This window comes from Rhinatrema bivittatum, chromosome 1, assembly GCF_901001135.1.
Source record: "Rhinatrema bivittatum chromosome 1, aRhiBiv1.1, whole genome shotgun sequence".
NCBI classification, from domain to species: Eukaryota; Metazoa; Chordata; class Amphibia; order Gymnophiona; family Rhinatrematidae; genus Rhinatrema; species Rhinatrema bivittatum.
Window position 1 is genome coordinate 201,872,012 of NC_042615.1, and position 19,642 is coordinate 201,891,653.

Below are 19,642 nucleotides of genomic sequence, written 5' to 3' on the forward strand. Positions count from 1 at the left end.
TAAACAGTGGGGTTCTTGGGCACTATTTTGTATTTATAGTTATTAAAGGGAAAAGTTTGTTTTACAGATGACATAATTCTCATTTGTGGTCATTTTGAGGCCATTGGTGCAGAATGATGCTGCATTTTGCTTGTTGCAACAGTTATAACTATTGTCACTTTCATATCATTTGGACATTTATGTTAAAAACACAATGTCCCGCTAAAAGAATTTCATATCAATGGATTTAATCATCAATCAGCAATAATTCTGATGGGTATCCAGAAGCAACATATATTCTGTGACATTAAAACCCATTGAATTGCCATAATTAAGTAAAATATATAATTCAAAATAATATATAAGATTGCACTTTGAAATGATTAAGTGCTTACACAACATTAAAAATATAGGATAATTAACATATGAAGTTCAAATTAAAATGACCTGCATTTTGCACTAATGCAAATCATTGACCTATTATACTACCTTGTGTTAATTTAATAGAACACTCAACTCTTGTGGTTTTGAAATATTATATATATATCTATTTCAGATTATATTTTGTATTTTCCTCCAAGTGTTTCTGCTTTTGAATCTTCAATGGCTCTCTCTTTCTCTCTCTCTCTCTTTTTTTTTTTTTGCTAAAAAAAACTGGTCCTATCAGCAAAATCAAAAGCGATTACATAGCTCAGTAGTCATTCAGGATTTCTGTGGCTCAATTAAGCATGTATAGCATGCCACAGCCACTGAGACTGTGTTTATTCAGTGAAAGTGCTCTGTAATTTATTTTAAATAATCCATCTTTAACAAATAAAGAGGCCTTTGAGAGCATGTCGCTGCAGGCACCCATTTAAAAGCTGACTCTTGATGGTCTGTTTTCCTGTTTTAAGTTAAATGTCTGACAAAAGCGATTCACTTTTTTCTTCTAGAAATAAGATTTGTATGTATGATGTTTGCTTTCTTTTACGCCAGCGATCAGAATTTCTTTTTAACAGATTGACCATTAAAAATGATTGATGCGGCTCATTCTGATAGTAGCAGATTGGAAAAGCCGTTGACTTTGTGCTTATAACTGTCTAGGAACTGTGAGGTTTGGCTAATGAGAAATATTTATAGACTTATTATATGCATTGGTTAACCAGTGCAAAATTAGACTGAAATTGCATACATTTCCACAAGCAGTCTTTTCTCTTAGGATTTAACTCACATAAGAGTTGATTTCATGGGCATTCCAGCACTGATGCATTCATCAAAGCTGCAAAAGTAAATCAGTCAAACAGCTCATTAGTGCTGATGGTATTTTATCACTAAGCCTCAAAAGAACACAATTCAAGTCTCTGATAAATATTGTTATGTTGCTATACTGGAATTAAAATACAAATACACTCAAAAGTAGTTTTCACTCTGTGTTAAGGAACAGTAAATGCAATCTTCCCTAGAAATAAATGAACATTGATCTATAATTATGTTTTGCTTTGCTTAGTAGCCTGATAAAATAGGTGGATAAATAGCATCTTTAATCCAAAGAGGTATAGTTTACTTTTACATTTTACAACTTCAGAAGCATACAAGCAGCCACCCCATCTGTTTCTTGCAACACAATTTTGGCATCTGGACTCACAGAAGTTTTAAGTGGAAAAGTTGCAAGGAAACTATCTCCCCCTCCAACCTTCCTTGCAAATTCTGTTCATAGGGAAAGTTGTTCTTATCTGTGCCCTTGTCCTCCTCCCACCCTGTACTTTTTTGCCTTGTAATACTGTATGCCTTTAATATAGTTAGCTGCTGTGTATTGCTTCCTTCTTTAATGAAATTAAAATTCTGCTTAGAAATGCACCTTTTTGAGGCTATTTTTATAGCTTGAATCTAATCATAGCCTGGTGGATTTTAACCATGTTTTATATCATAAATACATTTGCCTGATAAACATGGTTAAAATCCACCAAGCTATGATGTATCTTATCTGTGTATCTTGACTGTGTATCTTGTCTAGATTGTAAACTCTGAGCATGGACCATATCTTAAGGAGCCCATTCATCTTTATATAGGGGTGGAGAGGCCACAACCAAAATGGTGCTCCACCTCTGGAGCTTAAGGGAGAATCCAAGAAATAGAGGCTTGGAGGCTGGGTGCGCAAACCAGTGACCACAATATAAGTGAAGGCCGACCCACCTACCAGCCTCTTCTTTTGGCATTTTTGTCCCATATGTTGTGGACGGTTTGCAGGTGGTCTGGTGCAGCATGGCAGAGGTCTTCCAAACAGTCATGGCATAGTTTAATAGGGTTGACCACATCCAAAGGCACCCAAGTATTGTGTCTAAAACTGATTAGGCAGGGTATACCAAGTAACTGATCTTCCTGTGCCTTTGCTGAATATGTGAGTGAGAGCTGAGATTATTTGCTTGTCAAGTCTTCAGCTTTAGTGGTTGGGAATGGCTGCTCACCACCCAAAAATTTATGTTGCATATTAATAAGTGACTCCTGCTCTTTGATGGACCAGGATGCCATAACATTGCAGAGAACTTTTGCCTGGTAATTAAGAATCAAATTGTAGGATAAATTGAGGGGCGAAGCTCTGACATCCTGCCATTTCAACAACATCAACGCTAACCCCCCTATGATTCTTTAAATCCCGGGGTATAAAGCTTCTGTTAAAAAATATTCTAAAAACAAAAAAAAAGTGGGAACGTGCCCGTGGTAGTTTCATATCTTGACCATTTAGCGATCCACCAAATTAATGGTTACACTTCTGGTCTAGCTTGTTTGCATAATCATCAACATACCACCTCCCACCCTGTGAAAACCAGAGACCCTGCTAATAACAAATTGAATATTTTTTTCTTTTTCTTTTTATGTGTAAATTTATCTTTTTATTCGTTTGATATGATTATCTTCTGACGTTCCAGACAGTTGTCCCACACTTATTTCAAAGTAAGGATGGAAGGCTGCAGGATCAGGTATGAAAGCCCATAAATATATATTTTTAAATTTTGCAGCTAATTAATAGGCTATATGTTGAATATAGCAAGTAAGCACTAAAGTTATCTGAGTACACATATCCGGCTAATTTTAAAATTGCTCTGATGATGACCAGACTTAAACAGATAAATTTAGGAAGAAAGCACAAATATTCAGTGCTACTTGCTAAGTTTAAGCCCCACCCACAGAATGCCTCTATTTTTTCCAGCTCTGTTTTAGCCTACTAATCACTTACTCAGCTAAAACTTAGGTGGTCAGTAAGGGAGAATATTTAAGCCTCAGATTTGTCTTGCTATGTACAGAATTTAGCCAGATAGATCCTTTTGAATATTGACCTCACAATTTTTAGTGCTGGATGTTTTGCATGTATTAGCTAAATTGCATTGCTGAGTATGTTATTTAGCTATTTAAAGGTGAATTTTAAAATGATGCACGCTGAGGTTCCCTACCGCATAACTTTACTTCTACTATGGATAACGTGTAAACTATAAAAGAAAAGCACTGAGCCAATTTTGCGGGGTTTAAAGGGTTTTGGATAACTGGAGGGAGTACAGGCTATCAAACTAGAAGCTTCTGGAAGACATAGATGTTAACTGGGCAAAGTGGTGGCTGAATTGGAAAACTGGTAATGGTGTCAGTGTGCTCCCCTCGAGTTAAGCAGTAGAAGCGGGATTTGCGCACCCATGTATGCGCCCACTTAAAATTTGGTGCATATGTGCCCATTGCCAGGCTATTTTATAACATTCACATATGAGTTTTAAAATGACCATATCCCTGGGTGCGGTCCGACATACACTCACCAATGTGCACCCACACACTGGTTTGAAACTTACCTTCCCTGAGTGCATTATTTTTCTCTTCCTCAGTGTGTTAAACAGACTCCTGCCTCATTTATTGAAGAATATGGCTGTGAAGCATGCTCAATGTAATGTTCTCCAGCTCCTACATGCAACATATGTACGGTTCTTTGTGATATCACACCCTTGTCAGTAACGTAAGAAGAACAGGAGAAGGAATTCCTCTGCTGAAAGGAGCCAATGTTAGGCTTACTGCTCACAGGATGGTCCCACAAGCAACTACACTTATTCTGACGTTGGCTAGATGCTGCCACTCATGCTGCAGAGGGATGCTGCTGACGACGCTTCTCTGATGCTGCTCCTAGGCATGCACACACATGCTACTATTTTCTTTAAAGGGCTCGTGTTTAGGAAAGCTGCAGCACCCTCAGATGATATCATTCCTGCCTGCCCTATAAAAGGGCTCTTCTGATGCCACAGCATTGTCTCAGCAAGAAGATCACCTAGTTCTATTTCTCCTGGTTCCAATCTTGCTTTTGCCGCTGTCTGTTCCAGTCACCAGCTTGTTCCTGCCTTTAGCCTGCTCCAGTCTTCAGCTACTCTTCAGCTTCAGCCTGCTCCCCATCTTCAGCTTCAGCCTGGTTCCTGTCTTCAGTTTCAGCCTGGTCCCAACTTCATCTTCAACTTGGTTCCCATCTTTAGCTTTAACCTGGTCCCCATCTTCAGCTTCAGCCTGGTTCCTGTCTTCAGTCTTCTGTTCCGCTTCAGTCTTCAGTTATGCTCCAATCGTCTTTCTCACACTGTGTAACCCATCAGCTTTGTCTCAAGCCGTCAGTCTTGTTTCAAGCCATCAGCCTTCCCTTTGCCAAGTCTTCAGTCTCAGTCTTATCTTCAAATAGACTCTTGGACTCTGTCATAGCCTGGCCTATGCCAAGACTCGCTCACCTGCTGTTGGCATGGGCCTTGGGACCCAGCTTTTGAGGTTGCACCATGGCAAAAAGGGCTCACGTATACATGGTTCCCAACAGTTTGCTGAGGCCATGAGCTTGGTGAACACGTCCCCGCATAGGGCCATCATTGCCTTAATCACCTAGATGCAGGAGCAAAAAATAGAATTGATTGGTGCACTGCACCAGTTCATGCAACAGACCCATCAGCAACTTGATCAAGTAAAAGACACTTTACAGTCTTGTCACAGCATTTAGAATTAATACAAGTTCAACATCCAGCTTCAGTCCCAGTTCCAGTTCTAGTGAACCCTGCACTGGCACCTATCTGGACTGGTGAGTCCATTATTCAATTCCTGCCACCTCCAAGTTTGGTGGTGATCCTAAAGGGTTCAGAGAATTCCTTAATGTGTGCAAGATGCAATTTGAGGTTCAGCTGGCTCAATTTTTCTCAGACTATGTCAAGATTACATATATACTCTCTCAGTTGGATGGTCCTGCTCTCGCTTGGGCCACTCCCTTGAGGGAACAAGATGATTTGTTTTTAAGAAATTTGGACAATTTCACTCAGCAATTCTGTCTGATCTTTGATCAACCTGGGTGCATCACATCTGCTGCCACAGAACTCCTTTGTCAAGGCAATTATTCTGTTGATGAATATGCGGTAGAATTCCATACCTTAGTTTCCAAACTTAGTTGGAGCAAAGATAGCCGAACTGCCATTTTTTGGCAGAGATTATCTGGGAGAATAAAAGATGAATTTGCAGCTTGGGACCTTCCTCCGTACCTCAAAACACTCATTACCTTGGCTATTCTTATTGTCCTGAGATTCCATGAACAGGCTTGTGAAAAAAAGAACTTCCAGTGGACCTCGCTCACGGTTCACAGACCTCCGAATCTTTCACAACCCATCCTAGAATCACCAAAGGTAGCTGCCTTTGAAGAATCCTTGCAATTGGGTAATATCTGTCTTTTGTTTGATAAGAAACAAAGGCAAATACTGTAAAATCTCTGTCTTTACTGTCCCACACAAGATCATTTTGTCAGTGTCATTTTGTCAGTGTCCCCTGAGACCGGAAAACTCTATAGAGAGACGTCTTGCTGGGAAGGTAGCCTTGCACCATCCTGCTTCCTCTCCACATCTAATGGTACCGGTGTGTCTCACCTATGGAAAACACTCAGATCAGACTGAAGCCATAATAGACTCTGCAGCTGGAGGAAACTTTATCCAAGAGTCACTGCTATGTCAATGTGGTTGCTCTACTACCAGTTTAACCACTTCCTTAACCACGTCATTTCAGCCATTTACAGAGAACCCCTAACTGGTCGTGTGACGACAGCTTCCTTGCCTATTATGATGCAGATTGGGTCTCATCAAGAGAATCTTCAGTTATATGTACTATCGAAAGCATCTAGCATCTAGCCCTCTAACTGCCCTGGCTGAGTCTCCGTTAACCATCTATTGACTAGAATTCCTTACATATTGACCAATGGAGCCTGTCCTGCCGAGAGCATTGTATCATTTCACCCTTGTCTCTGGGCATTTCACTTTGAGCTTCCTTGTCCAAAGAGTCAGTGTTGCTGCTTCAGTCTACTTCTTGTTCCTGTGTGAATCCTGAACTTTATTTTTTTTTCTGCCAGAGAATTCTTATTTATTGATCATGATCTGCCTCAGTCTTAATCTAAGTCTCCAATCTTTTCTTCTACCAAGCTTTCAGCCTTGAATGGTATTCTAGTTCAGCCCTGAAACCAAAACATTTTTGGATCGTGCATTTGGACCCCTGAACCTCCAGTTGGTTAATGTTATTGTTTGTAAGGTTTTGGGTGGACCCTTGGACACTGTGGCAGATGACCACACCCACGGGGGAAGTCCCATAAGGGGCCACAGGTCAGACTCAGCTTTAGGAAACACAACACAGAATTATCTTTTATTAAACAGAGTTGAGAAGCCACCAGAGGTGGCAGTAGTGAGTAAAGATGAAGCCTGGCTGGGCTTGTAGTCCCTCAGGACACTGGAACAGCGATCCCTCAATAGCTGTGCTGTAGTGGAGATAAACTGAGATAGTGAGTACAGTGGAGCATACACAGGGTTCTGATATCGAGCCTCGTTGGTTGATTACTCACACAGCAGTTTCTCCCGGAAGGTAACACAGAAGCTGGAATAGAGGCAGGCTCTCGAGGAGCGAGTACCTGAGTCCAGGGAAAAGCTCTGAAAGAATATAGATAGAATACACTGATGGTGTAGGCAGCAGTTTCTTCCAAACAGAAGTGAGCTCAGGCAGCGAGTCGGGGAACATGGGCCCTCGAGGAGCGAGTACCGGTTCCAGACAGTGACCTGAAAAAAAAAGAGAGAGGCCCCTGTGGAGCGGGTTACCCGATAGAGTAAGTCCAATTAAGGAGAGGTAGAGTAGTTAGGTATGGAGAGCGAATCCCATATGTTAGGAGTCCCATCACCTTGCTAACTCGATTAGCTAGCAAATAGCGTAGGCTTTTGTATCTGGGATGCGTGATGTCATCACAGGGGGACGCCCCTGAGGTTCGCGTCAAAGAAGGAATAAGAAGCAGGGCAGCGCGGCGCGCGCACCCTATGGCAGCTGAACAACATGGCGGGATGCAACGCCCAAACCAGACTGGGGATGCCGGAGAGGACAGCAGGCAGACGCCGTGGCAGCCAGACGTCCATCAACCGTGGGAAGAGTCGCCAAAGAGGTAAAGAGGGCGGAGTGGAGATGTCGGGCAGTGACATTCGTAACAGTACCCCCCTTCAAAGTGCAGTCTCCTCTGCGGGTACCAGGTTTAGGCTTCAAAGGATGCACGAGATGAAATTGACGGAGCATCTCTTTATCAAGGATGTTAGCCTGCGGCTCCCAAGAGTTTTCTTTGGGGCTGAAACCTTCCCAAGAAAGAAGGTATTCAAATGTTTTGCCTTGTCTTCGGACATCAAGAATCTCTTCGACCTTAAATTCTAGGTCATCTTCTGCATTGATGGCAGGTAGTTCCTGAGTCTAGGAAGACTCTTGAAACCTCTCATACTCTTGGAAGAGTATGAGAGGTTTCAAGAGTGAAACGTGAAAAGCATTGTGGATGTTTATTCCGGGTGGTAGCTTCAGACTGTAAGTGATGTTGCCAAGATGTCGGAGGATTGGAAATGGTCCAACATAGCAAGGAGCAAAACGAGTGGAGGGTAACTTCAGTCTGAGATGTTTGGTAGATAACCAGACTTTGTCACCAGGTATGAAGACAGGCGCTTGAGAATGGTGAGCGTCATAAAACAGCTTAGCACGGTCACTCGCTTTAACTAGCATGTCTTTTGTCTGAGTCCACAGGTTATGGATTTCATCAGCAGTAGATTGAGCTGCTGCGGACATCACTGAGTGCTTCAGTGGAAGTGGTGGTGTTGGAGAGTGTCCATATACCACTTCAAAAGGTGTTGATCCAGTTGATGTTGCTAGATGACAATTAATGGCAAATTCAGTCCAATTCAGCCCAGTTATTCTGACGGCAAATCACATAGGCTCGAATGAACTGTTTTAAGGTTATATTCATCCGTTCTGTTTGGCCATTTGATTGCGGATGATAGGCTGAAGTGTAGTCTAGAGAAATGTCGAATAACTTGCACAAGGCCCTTCAGAATCTTGCCGTGAATTGAGATCCTCGGTCTGAAACAATGTGTCTAGGTAGACAGTGAAGGCGAAAAATGTGCGATATGAAGAGCTTCGCAAGCTCAAGGCTGAAGGTAAGCCAGGCAGGGCTACAAAATGGGCCATCTTGCTGAAGCGATCAACTATTATTCAGATGGTATTCATTCCTCCAGAAAAGGGTAAATTGACTACAAAGTCAGTAGCGATGTGTGACCAGGGCTGTTCCGGAACTGGCAGTGGTTGCAGCAATCCCCATGGTTGGCCAGAAGCAGGTTTGTGTTTGGCACAGGTGGTACAAGATGCCACGTAGGATAGGGTATCTTTCTTGATAGTAGGCCAGCAACAGAACTTCTGGATCTTGAGCAGGGTGCGGCGTTGACCAGGATGGCCAGCCAGCTTGGAATCGTGCACCCAAAAGAGCACTTTCTTCCTGAGGTGTTTAGGCACGATGGTCTTACCAGCGGGCACAGAATATGTAGTTGCCAAGATGACTTTCTTAGGGTCAATTATGTGCTGAGGTTCTTCAGTCACATGCTCCGAGAGAAAGGAACGTGACAAGGCATCAGCTCTGGTATTTCTGTCTCCGGGGTGATATTTAAGCACAAAGTCAAAACAATTGAAGAATAAGGACCATCTGGCTTGTCTGTGGTTAAGATGTTGCACATGGCGGAGATACTCTAGATTTTTATGATCCGTGAATACGTTTATTTGATGTTGAGCACCTTCGAGCCAAGGCCGCTATTCCTCAAATGCTAGCTTAATAGCCAAGAGCTCTTTATCTCCGATCCCATAGTTTTTCTCTGCTAGGGAGAAATGTCTTGAGAAGAAAGAGCAGGGACATAAGGATTTAGAGTCTCCAGTCTGGCTCAATTCAGCCCCCACGCCGACATCTGAAGCATCAACTTCTATGATAAATGGCTTGTTGGGGTCAGGATGCCACAAGCATGATTCCATGGAAAAGTCAGTTTTTAATTTCTCAAAAGCAGAAATGGCCTCTGCAGACCATTTTGAAGCGTTGGCACTCTTGCGGGTCCTTGCGGTCAAGGGTACTGTTAAAGAAGAGTAGTTCTTTATAAAGCTTCTATAATAGTTGGTAAACTCCAAAAATCATCTCCGGGCCTTCAGGCTGGTAGGTTGGGACCAATTTTTGATACTCTCTAGCTTTTGAGGGTCCATCTGGAGGCCATCTTTAGACATGATATAGCAAAGAAAAGGCATGGAGTCTTTATGGAATTCGCACTTGAATAGTTTGGCGTAGAGCCGGTGTTCACGGATTCGGCGTAGTACTTGCTTGACATCCTGTACATGAGTGGGCAGATCCTGAGAAAATATCAGGATATCATCCAGGCATACCACAACACTCTTGTACAACAGGTCCCGCAAGATGTTGTTCATCATGTTCTGAAATATAGCGGGTGCGTTGCACAGGCCGAAGGATATTACCAAGTACTCAAAATGGCCGTCTCGAGTGTTGAAGGCTGTTTTCCATTCGTCGCCACTGCGAATGCAAACTAAGTTGTAGGCCCCCTTCAGGTCAAGTTTTGAGAATATTTTGGCCCCCTGAAACCGGTCAAACAGCTCTGAGATTAAAGGCAGGGGGAAGTGGTCTTTAATTGTGATCTCGTTCAGACCTCGGTAATCAATACAAGGACGTAAGGTACCGTCCTTCTTCCCCACAAAGAAGAAGTCTGTGTCAGCTGGAGACTTCGATGGTTTAATAAACCCCTTCTGTAAATTCTCCTAAATGTATTTGGATATCGCCTTGTTCTCAATCGCTGAGAGTGGATAAACATGTCCTTTAGGAGGTTCAGTATTGGGTTTCAGTCTTATGGCACAGTCATAGGACCTATGCGGAGGAAGAATGTCAGCAGCTTTTTTGGAAAACACATCATTAAAAGATGCGTATTGGGGTGGCAGTCCCAGCATCACTGGAGTTGTAGGCATGCAGATGACAGGAGCAATCTCCTTAAGGCACTTTCCATGACAACCTGGGCCCCAGCGGGAGAGTTCCAAGTATGCCCAGTCAAATTGGGGTTGGTGCGACTGCAACCAGGGTAACCCCAGGATGATAGGGTGCATGGCCTTCTCTAACACAAAGAAGGGAATTGACTTGGTATGGAGAGCTCCGGTGCGAAGAGTTACCGGTACAGTTTCGCAAGTCACATCATCTGGTAAGGGCTCCCCATGGATGGAAGATAGGAGAAGTGGAACCTTCAAATGTTCCACTAGGCGTCGAAGAATAAAGTTGTCTCTTGCCCCTGAATCCACCAGGGCCAGAGTTTGAAACTCAGACGGTCTGCAGATCAAGGAGACTGGGAGAGAGAGCGGAGGAGAGGGCGTAGTAAGGCCTAATAACAGTCCTCCTGCAGGACTTAGGCCCGTCTGTTTCCCAGACGAATTGGGCATGTTGGGACATCGTGACCAGCCTGTCCACAGTACATACACAGACCATGCCTCTTCCGAAATCTTCTCTCTTTGGAAGTCAAATGACTGCGACCAAGTTGCATCGGTTCATCTCCACTGGCAGCAGGAATTACTGGAACCATCCGAGGTGCAGGTTTAGCACTAGCCTCCTTCTGACCTGGTCCTCTATTAGGCTGGAGTTCTTTCACCTTATCACAAAGCTGGTGGTCGATCCTAGTAGCCAAAGCCACTAGTTCATCTAGCGAGTCAGGTGCTTCACGAGCGGCCAGCTCATCTTTCAAACGAGTATCCAGGCCTCTGAAGAAGAGATTTTTCATCATTTGGGATCCCAGCAGAGTTCTGTAGCAAGAGTCTTAAACTCTATTGCAAAATCAGCCAGTGGTCGGTTGCCTTGCTTAAGGTCCACCAGAGCAGAACTGGCAACGGTCACTTGAGCAGGATCATCGAAAACGGATTTGAATAAGTCAAAAAAATCATCTATATCCTGCAAAATAGGATCCTTGCGTTCCCACAGTGTAAAGGCCCAAGACAAGGCCCTTCCATCAGGATAAGATAGAATGTAAGTAGACTTGGCAAAAGCTGTGCGGAAGTGAGAAGGCTGTAATGCAAAATGCATGCAGCACTGGTTTAGAAAGCCCCTGGTCTTCTGAATCTCTCCCGAGAAATGAACTGGAGCAGCCAGCGGTACAGCAGTCTTTAAAGTTACTTCAGGTAACTGACCTTCATTAGTGGAAGTAGCGCCTTGGGTCTTCTGTGTGTGCAGCTGATGAAACACTGAAGTGAGTTTCTCCAATGCGTTTTGCTGTTCCGAAATGCGCAGGGCCAGGCATGGAATGGCCTGCAGGGCATTGAGCTGTGCTGGATCCATGGAGTTAGCAATCTGTTATTGTTTGTAAGGTTTTGGGTGGACCCTTGGACACTGTGGCAGATGACCACGCCCACAGGGGGAAGTCCCGTGAGGGGCCACAGGTCAGGCTCAGCTTTAGGACACAGAATTATCTTTTATTAAACAGAGTTGAGAAACCACCAGAGGTGGCAGTAGTGAGTAGAGATAAAGCCTGGCTGGGCTTGTAGTCCCTCAGGACACTGGAACAGTGATCCCTCAATAGCTGTGCTGTAGTGGAGAGAAACTGAGATAGTGAGTTCAGTGGAGCATACACAGGGTTCTGGTATCGAGCCTCGTTGGTTGATTACTCACACAGCAGTTTCTCCCGGAAGGTAACACAGAAGCTGGAATAGAGGCAGACCCTCGAGGAGCGAGTACCTGGGTCCAGGGAACAGCTCTGAGAGAACATAGATGGTAACTCACTGATGGTGTAGGCAGCGGTTTCTTCCAAGCAGAAGTGAGCTCAGGCAGCAAGTACAGGAACATGGGCCCTCGAGGAGCAAGTACCGGTCCCAGACAGCGACCTGAAAGAAAAGAGAGAGGCTCCTGAGGAGCAGTTACCCAGATAGAGTAAGTCCAATTAAGGAGAGGCAGAGTAGCTAGATACGGAGAGTGAATCCCATCCGTAAGGAGTCCCATCACCTTGCTAACTCGATTAGCTAGCAAATAAAGTAGGCTTTTGATTCTGGGATGCGTGACATCATCACAGGGGGACGCCCTTGAGGTTCGTGCCAAAGAAGGAATAAGAAGCAGGGCCATGCGGCACGCGCACCCTACGGCAGCTGAACAACATGGCGGGATGCAGCGCCCAAGCTGGACCGGGGACGCCGGAGAGGACGGTAGGCAGAAGCCGCGGCAGCCAGACGTCCATCAACCATGGGAGGAGTCGCCAAAGAGGTAAGGAGGGCGGAGTGGAGACATCGGGCAGCGACAGTCGTAACAGTTAAGAAGTTCCCTCATCTCCTCAGAAGCCACAGAAAATAAGCTTGAGGAGGGGGTTTAGAGAGGGGATACCGTTAGGCTCAATGCTCACAGGATGGCCCCTAGAATGGTTCTACTCTTTCTGATGCTGGCCAGACATTGCTGCTCCATGCGACCGCTCCTCTGACGCTGCTCCTAGGCAGGTGCGTGATACTATTTCCTTTAAAGAGCCACAGCAGGGAACGCTATTGTTATGCTCGCCACCCGTGGCAGCCCTGCGGTGTGGTCCTCTCACCTTTCTAAGCAACTCCTAGGATCCAGCTCCTCGTCGCTTGCGGCAGTGGGCCGCTGACTCCGGCCCTGCTCCACTTCCCAGGACTTCCAGCCAGGACGCCTGCACCCGTCGGGCCTCTCTGCGGCAGCATCCATGCTTCTGGGTAAGTTCTTCTGGCCACCAGAACCCAAAGGAAATCCCAGCCCAGCTTGCCTTCCCTGTGACTTAGGGATGTGCTAATATTTTGCAAATAGTGCAAGCAACTTGTTCAAAAGAAGAACCTGAAAATTTTGGGGGGCTTTGGAGGTACAGTGCATTTGTTTTAGGGAAAACAAAATAAAACAAAAATGGGCTTTTTGGTTCAGATTCTTCTTTCATTTTAAACAAATGTATATCCCTTGTAAGTGTTGCATCTATGACTTCTGAGGGCAGGGCCAGAATAAGAACTGGATTTGAGGCTGCCATAATGGAATCAACACAACAGAAATTTCCTAACTACAATATGTGACTTAAATGTTTTTTGTTTTTTTTTTACTACGTCCTAATAGGCAGATTTCTGAGTCTGGGCCTCTGGTGGATTTCTTGCCTCTGTGCCTTACTTGCTTCTGGGATTTGCTGAGGATCCAGTGTTCTTAACACTTGTGCTGCCACTTGTCTTATACTGCTATGCTGTGATGATGCCCTGTGTTTAAAAATATGGCTGTCAGTGTTTGTCATTTAAGCATAAATGCTTTGCTTCCTTCTGTAATTTTCCCATTGCTTATTTTGCCTTAAGGAATCTGTTGATAATAAAAGGTGTCTGCTTGAATTAGCATTCTGGTATCATGTGTTGCGTTCCCCAGCCATGGCAGGCCTGCGGCTGGGCTCACTCACCCCCTATGCCGGGTCCCCGGAGCTGGCCCGACTTCCTGGGTGGCAGTGGGCAGTCGCCTACATGCCTGTGCTCTCTCCATGTTCCTAGGATCCTCCTGTGCTGCGGAGGCCTCCTTCGGGGCCAACCAGGCCTCCCCACATGCACCGTGGTGAGATGCCGGCACTTCCTCTTCCCTGGCTCATTGGCCTTAGGCGCGCGTGTGCGCGCCTCTCTGGGCTTTAAAGGGGCCGTGGCAGGAAGGCCTCCCACGGCCCCAATGATGACATCAGCCAGCTACACTACCTGTTCTAGTTCCAGTTCCTTTTCCAGTACCTGTTTCTGTTCCAGTACCTGTTCCAGTTCCAGTACCTGTTCCTGTTCCAGTTCCTCTTCCAGTACCTGTTCCAGCTCCAGTTCCTGCTCCAGCTCCTTTTCCTGTTCCTGCTTACCTTCTGATGGACCTCCTTGGCTTTGACCTTTGCTCAGACTCGACCTCGCCTCTTGCCACCTGCCCTCAACCCTTTGCTTGGACCTGACCTTGCCTCTTGCCACCTGCCGTAAACCGTTTGCTTGGACCTGACCTGACCTTGCCTCTTGCCACCTGCCCTCAACCCTTTGCTTGGACCTGAACTTGCCTCTTGCCGCCTGCCTTGATCCTTTCCTTGGATCTGACCTTGCCTCTAGCTGCCAGCCTCGATCCTTCATCTGGACCCGACCTCGGTTCTCGCTTCATCCTTCTGGAACCCTTCGTCTCCGCTGCCACCTGGCACTCTGCCTCTGGACATCTTCTCCGGGATCAACCACGCAGAGGCCCGCCTAAGTCCAGCCATCCCTGGTGCCCAAGGGCTCAACCTGCGGGGAATGAGGTCTGGTATTGGTGAAGCTCCAGTTGGCCTCCACTTCCTGCTTGGCCTCGCCTCCCGAGAGTGGTGTAAAGTATGTAAAGTATAGAAATAGGTCATTATGCTACACAGATGTATTTGGTCTCTGACATTCAGGTTGCATTTTCTCAATTTTTAGTACTATTTGAAATAACTTCTTTATCATTTTAGTCAAAGAAGACTAAATATTTGAAGACTGAGTGGTGCTCTGCCTGTGTATGACATTTTATCCAGTTAGTTGGAAACTCTTTCATTTCAACAAAATAGGGGAAAAGCCCAGCAGAAAGTTCAGAAACCATTTGAAACCTGCAATAAGTGAGAGGCATAACAATGATTGGAGTTTACTTGATTGACTCTAAAATCTGTGGTACAAACACTGTGGCAGCCATACCCAATATCATGCCATCTTGATCAGTAGCACAGCTAACAAGCCAGTGCTGCAATTTACATATTTGCTGTCTTTACTAACTTATCTGGTCTAAGTACTTACTTTTTTAGACTTTCTAGATTGGTATATCAATATTGATTGCTTGATATTTGTTTTATTATATTTTATTCATGTTTTTATGCCAGCCACTGAGACAAAGAGACATAGAAACACGACAGCAGAAAAAAAGTCATATGGACTACCTACTCTGCCGATCCACAACAATTGCTTAATTTTACAAACCCAGTTACTCCTTCAGAGATCCCCTGGGTTGGCCCATGCTTGCTTGAATTCAGATATTGTCCTTCTCTCCACTGCCTCTACAAGAAGGCTGTTCCATGCATACAGAAAGAGCCTGATCCTCTGCATAGAAACCTTGGAGGATTTACTTATTTACTTATTTACTTATTTATTTATTTATTTATTTCCATTTATTTATATTCCACATTTCCATTTTATCAATATGGATTTCAAAACTACAAACACATTAAAATAAAAAAACTATAAAACATAAAATCAGTTAAAAACTTCTCTATCATATCTATCTTATCCTGCCTTTCTTTTAGAGCACCCACAAAAAATAGGAACAGTGTCATTACTAACGAAAGGCGATAATTTGTACCCAACTTGAAAAGACATCAATGGTGCAACTATGGAGTCAGCAAAATTAGAACTTATTGGTGTCAGCAAGCCGGGTATATGATGTGTAAAACCTCTACTTATAAGAGGTTCCCCAGCCTGCTCAATCATTCACCCATGGCCCATACAAGGTGCCAGAAAACAGATGTTTTTTAAATCAGTTTTTTGTTGCAATTAAAATGCCTATAGGCAAAACATATCACTCCTTAAACTGTTCAGTACTCAGTATGTGTCAATATATAAACCCCAAATATAACTTAAATGCCAACATGAAAAAACCAAGCCCCAATATCTGCTGGCATTTCGGATCTTCTACTAATTGTACAACTGGATCAACAGATCTGAATGTGAAAAAGGTCTTCCTTAAATGGCCATGATGAATCACAAATAAAGAATTAATCCAGGAAATGATGTGGTAATCCATCAATGTCAAGCTGTCATAAATAGAAAGAACTTTATTAACACAGATCAGCATGTGCATCCAAACATTAAAATGCAATGGTCATGAACATGGATCACTTCTTAATTGTGACAGAGAATAAATAACAAGAAATTATTGAAATACAGTAAGATCCATGTCTGAATTCAGACCATTAGATGTTAAAGTTTCAAATGATAGGTCCAATGTTGTTCTATTTGTAAGAGATGGTGGGAGAAATCCCTACCATGCCAATTTTGGTGAGATGCATCAATTACACAGAATCAAAGATCCTCAAATCTGTGTTCATATTTCAAACAATGTGATATCTTTGGAGCTATTAAACTTTTCTTTTTCAAATAACTGCAAGGTTCAATCATATGAGAGCAAATGGCACAGATGGTGTTGCCAACATAGAATTTGGCGCAAAGACATCTGATCAAATAGATAACACATTAGTTTGGTATGTGGAAGAATGGCAAGACAAATTTGGTAACCCCTAGGTGAAATATCCACCACATCTGTACACATAGAAACTGAACAATGTCAGACCTAGAGAGATAGGAGTGTTGGAAGCAATCTCTCATTTGAAATCTGAGTGTACAAACCTATCCCGTAGTTTGAAACCATGTGTTTCAAACTACGGGATAGGAGTTCAGTAAAACTACGGGATAGGAGTTCAGTAAAAGCAGGATGTAATTGCAGAAGGTGCCAATGATGACGTATAACTTGACCTATTTCCTCATCACCCGAAGGAAAGGGCAAGATGCAAGTTAGATGTTTGGGATCTGATTCTTGAAAGCATACATGTTTAGATCTTTAAATCTGTCCCTTTATGCTTTACAACAAAACCCACTAACCATTTTAGTAGCAAATTTCTGGTCTGAGTCCAATCAGTTTATATTCTTTTGAAGATGCAAACTCATGAATTATACACCATATTCTAAGGTCTTATACAGATTACAGAAGCAATATCACCTTTTTTCTGGTGACAATCCTCTCCCTATTTATCCAAGAATCTTCCTGGCTTTTGTTATTATATTATCCACCTGTTGAGCTACTTTGAGATCATCAATCACCCATAAATCCCATCCTTGTTTTGCGCTTAAAATAATTTAATTCTCTATACTGTACCACTCCCTTGAGTTTTTGCAACCCAAATGTATGAGTCTACATTTTTAGCATTAAATCGTCACTGCCTGATTCTAGACCATGATTAAAGCTTCACTAGATTCCTCCTCTTGTTTTCCACTTTTCTGGGTATCTCTCCTGTTGCAGATTTTGGTATCATCTGCAAAACAACAAACCATTTCCCCTAGTCCTTCTGCAGTATCACTTACAAAAATGTTGAAAACAACTGGCCCAAGGACTTATCCCTGCAGCATAACATTAGTAAGTCCCTCTCTCTCCTTGGACTAACCACCATTTACCCCTATCCTCTCTCAACTCTCATTTAACCAGTGTCTAACTCAATCAGCTACTTTAAGGCCCATACCAAGGGTGTTCACTTTATTTATAAGTCACCCACGTCAAAGGCCTTACCGAAATCTAAGTACACTACTTCTAAGTATACTCTCCCATGATACCTATATATCTGTAATATAACTCAATGTACCTATTCTGGTCCTTCAAGACTGGGATATATCTTAACCTATAAAAAAATAGAGTTGTTTTTATAAACCAAGGTGCACACTGACTCTTTGGAGCTGCACATCTTTCTACTCCTGTGGCCAAGTACCTTGCAGTTATTATCTCTTGTTTGTTCAAGTGGTGAGGAAATATTAAATATCACAAGTTCTCAGCAGAAACAGGCCAATAATTGTCAACAGATGGCTTGTAGTAAGGCAAAGAGAGAGAGTGGGGGATGGCTGAGTGAGAAACTTTCCAACAAATAACTAGTGAGGAATCTCAGACAATTTGCTGGTCATAAAATATTATGATCAACTACAAGTCAACCCCACTCTTCAACTTATTTTAGAATTTCATGCATCATAAACATTATATGTTAAATGCCTTCTGAGGTAAGATGTTTCCTAGATTTTGAAAGTCTTCAGTGTATTAACTTAATTGTAGTTATTATAAGCAAGGTGCTGTAGGTTGTTTCAGTTCATTTAGCCCATCGTTTATTAGATATGGCTGAAAATAGTGATGGTTGGCTCAGAGACTTTGACAAGTTTGACCCTGGACCTTCCCAGAGCCTTAAACCCAAGCTGCAAAGTGGCCAGCAGTGCTGTAAGTCTATATCAGCTCCAGGCTTGGGCAGGCCTGGATTTGCCATTAGACACACTAGGCTTGTGCCTAGGGAGGCAAAGATCTGGGGGGGGGGGGGGGGGGGGGGGCAGCAAGCCAGCTGAAGATTTTCTGCTTCACAACTGTGCTGAATCTCACTCAGCAGAGATCTGCTTCCTGCTCCAGCCTTTCCCCACCCAGTGCAGAGAATAGGAGGGGAGGGGGTGATGCTGGAAGGGACAGAACAAAGAAAAACTGTTCTGCTCCCTACCTATTCCAACTCCTCCCTTCTGTTCTGTGCAAGAAATAGAAGGAGAAGGATGAATCCAATGCACACAGCAGGGAGCAAAGAAAAATCACTCTGCTCCCTAACTCAGCCCCTCTCCTCCTGTCTTTCAGGGACACAAACAGGGTCATTTTCAAAGGAAAATGTAAATTCAAACTACTATTGTAGCAGTTTTCAAAAGCCCAATTACCTGTGTGAAGTGCACTTAACATGGATAATACCTATTGACAATGCAGTAGCAGGTACTGTAGCAATTTTAAAAAGTGGTACAATATATGCTATTAGATTGTCAATAGGTTGTACTTGCATTAAGTGCACTTAATGTGGATAAATGGGCTTTTGAAAATTGTTTAAATAGTATGTTACATTTACATTTTCCTTTGAAAATTACCCTGTAAGGAGTGAAGTGAGTTGGGAGTAAACAGAACAGAGCAAAGAAGGCTGTGCCTTAGACCTTCTGCTCTGTTGTCCCTTGTGAGGGGGGAAGGGTTTAGGAGGCGCAATAGCACCACCAGTGCCTAGGGGGTGACAAAATCCTAAATCCATTATTGGGCTCAGGTGTAGGGGTTTGGGAGGAGCTGGCTAGGACAGGAGGGTGGGGGGTACAGGTTGCAGGTGGGGGGCAGTAGGGGGCCCAGAGACCTTTATTTAAATATTGTATCATGAATAAGGGTTGGGTTTTAGGTTGCTATGGCACACGTCCTTTTTTTTATTTTTATTTTGAGGGGTTGAGTGCTATGTCTGGACATATTTAAAAGTATTTTGTGGGGTAGGGGAGTTCCCAGCCTCATTGTGAATTTAGCTGGGTAGGGCTAAACTTGTCTGGCTAACTTTAAATCTATGGGGTTGCATCTTAATATATGGGGTTGTGTCTGAATATAGCTAGGTAACTTTAAACCTACCCAGCTATATTCAGACACTGTGAAATTTTCAAAAGGAGTTATGTGCATAACAATAGCATAGATTGCAGAAATTTTCAAAACTCCATTTACATGCATAAAACCCAGTTTTAAGCGCATAAATCCTTTTGAAAATTACCCCTAAATTTGGTTAGATTTAAA